Here is a 3,280-nt window from a genome sequence, read left to right as displayed (position 1 = left end):
TATATAATTCTTAAAGTATTTTTACTTATTAAGATATTTTAACACTAGATTATAAATATGTAAAACCAGAACTGTCACTTGGGCTCAAATCACTCTGTCACACAATATCAGTGTCTTAATCAAAGTTCTGCTTCACCACTGCACGGCAATTTGACAGACAGAAAGAAAGAAAGACACGTGGTGTTTTTCGTCACGTCATTATTGTAAACAGCATTGAAAAATGGTATTGTTAAATCTCTTAAATCGAAGAGGTGTAAAAATAAACGATATATTCTGTCAACATATTTTTCTGTAAATTAATAAATATATATTTGTACACGGCTGTATTCAAACATAGAAATGAATAGAAAATGTTTTTATTTCAAGTGATTATAAAAACAAAGTCACAGAATTATGGGTTGAAGGTCATTAACATATATAAATTCCTACGAGTTAACAGTTGTTTTAGGAGATCCATTTTGTTTTAGCACAGATGAGTCTTTCTGAATGCCAAATACATTAATTATTATCTGTCAAGTAAGGACTGTATCTCACTTACCAAATAACACTAAGTTGTTTAACTTTACTGTAGACCCAGTTCAGTACATGATACGTTTTGTTGTGGAACAAAGTTACTTTAATAATTTAGCATAAGGACCTTCCAATGAAGTATATATATACAGACGCTTAAACACCAGCCCTTAAGATATAAGGGCTTGGAACTAGATATGTGAGGAATTATTAATGATATCTCTGTAGTACGGGGCTATGGGTTACGCACACACTGTGAGACATGGATATATCGATTATTAATGATACCTCTGTAGTATAGGACCATGAGTTACAAGTACACTTTAATAAATATGTATAGGATTATTAGTATCATCTCTGGAGTATTGAGACGAGTTACACATACTGAAAGATTTTCATTATTTCAGTCCTACTATCAAGTTCTCTTTGAAGACTATACGCCACCAATGACTACGAAGAACATGTTACTAAAGTTTATACAAAAATAAGTTCTAAGTTTATTTTCTTGCACATTGAAACGCATCAGAATATTCGGGCAATTAATTGGCATCAAGGTAGTAATGGAAACAGCTGTTTCGTAAATGTTTGCGTATATACTCAGGTATAATAACAAACAGAAAATAAGGGGTCGTTTGGATATTTAAAATTTAAACTGACTCGTTATTTTTCAGAAAATCTTCGATTCCCCTTTTCGAAGCCAGTAACGTGCCGGCTTCCACTATTGCTCCTGTTTTCCAAATCTTAAACTTGTTTACTCTCGTCCTATTATCCTCAAAGTATAGAACTAAGAGATATGAAGCCTTTGTCCTATCGATCCCCTGGATAATCTTGTAAGCTTCAATAAGATCACCTCATCCCCTTCTTTTCTCAAGTTAAAGTAAGTGAAGTTGCTCAATACAAATATGTTCCTACATGTTTCACAAGCCTCTTACAACCACCTTTTTGTCACTGACGTTCTACAAAACCATTGGTCTTTTACGTGTGATTTTTTATTTTGTGGTGTTCGTGTCTTTAAGAAGGTTGTAGCCGCAAAACGTATATCTTTAAAACACTTCTCTTTTGATATTAGTTATAAAGCGTTGTTTACCAACTGGACATACGTTTCTCCGCTATATCAAATAACGTCCATTAAACATGAGCATAATAAAGATCAGCGTATACATAAGATACATTACACAATAAAAAGGAAAACTGCACCACATAATGTTTTGATTGAATGCTCTTTTGCATGTTTTATTTCGTTGTTTGCTTATTTCAAAATTTTGACGTAACGCCAAAGTGACCTCTGTTAAAAGCTGCCATGAATTTTGTGCTTATAAACTATAAGGAAGGTAACTAGTCAACAGCGACCTCTGCTAACTATAGGACTACCCTTGTTCGAACGAAATAGTGGGATTTCCCTAACAAAGTTACAGCGTTTTTGCAGAAATGAGCTGCAAACCATGGATCATTGAATTCACAGCCAGAGTATGCTGACCACTACTACGCCCAGCCATCATTCTACAGGTGTTTGTGATAAACTAGTGTTCGGCCTTGTCATCTATACCTAAAGAAGGACGTTTACCGAAACATCGTGTAATAAAATTTTCAGGCTAAAAAATTTCTCTGTTCAGTTATATGACATTTCGTTAACAGTACAGTGTCGTTTTGGTTTTTTTATTTATCACGAAGTCTGATTATTGCATAACAATAACCATTCAAACAGGGTCTCACACATGTTTTCATTATTTTCAAGCATTATTTTTTATAACTTTCGCTCCTTCGTGTTCAAACGTTAAAATTAAATCATATTACAACTGATTAGCGAAAAAAATATTTTGTAGCAACAAAAATAATAATTTCATGTAATGTTTTTAGGCTTACACGTTAACAAAACCTGCCTTTCGTTCAATATGATTCAACAGGAGATTATGTATATAATGCAAGTTATATTTTTGCTTCGAATGGACTCATGCGATTAATTATCAGATAAGAAATGTGACGCTTTTTAATTATTTATTTTTTTGAGCTTCCAATTGTTGATATGCTATTAACTTTATTTGCTTTTTAAACAGTTGTGTTCTTTGAAATATAAAATTAAGTTTTATGATAGATTTATGACAGTTTATATGTAGAAGGTAATATGATTATACTCTATATTAAAAACATGTCACGCAACTGTGTATAAATATACATAAAATTAGTTTTACGATCGTTTTTATGACACTTTACATATTGAACGTAACATGATTCTCGACTATATTAAAAAGGTTCCACGCAACTGGAAAAACACATTCAGACAAACATACAGAGGCGAAAGGAGAAAGACGCCTTTTCCTTAATACCAGACCTTCAAGCTAAACGGACCCAGCTGTACAACGCCGAAGAAGATTAAACATAAATCCTCTTACATTTAAATCGCAATAATTTTTAAAATAAAAAGATAATATTTCAACCAAGTAACACATGCATAACGAGACAAAGAATAAAAATGAACAAACAAAATAATACAAGACGAGGTTCTTAAGAACGATGCATATTGATGATACAAAGACAACATAATCAAAAACATCGCACAAGAAAGATACAAAAAAATACACAATAACAAAGTGCAGATAAAATATATATACGCATATAAAATACAAAGACAATATATAGAAGACCAAAGCGCGAGAAAGATAAACAGGCATGATATAAATACAACATACTCGAGAACAATAATGTACAGGAAAGATACATGTAATGAATACAAATACGAGTCATAAAAGTAGAATATGATTGTACAAAAGAA

This window comes from Limulus polyphemus, unplaced genomic scaffold, assembly GCF_000517525.1.
Source record: "Limulus polyphemus unplaced genomic scaffold, Limulus_polyphemus-2.1.2 Scaffold2239, whole genome shotgun sequence".
NCBI lineage: Eukaryota > Metazoa > Arthropoda > Merostomata > Xiphosura > Limulidae > Limulus > Limulus polyphemus.
This window is presented reverse-complemented; position numbering follows the sequence as displayed.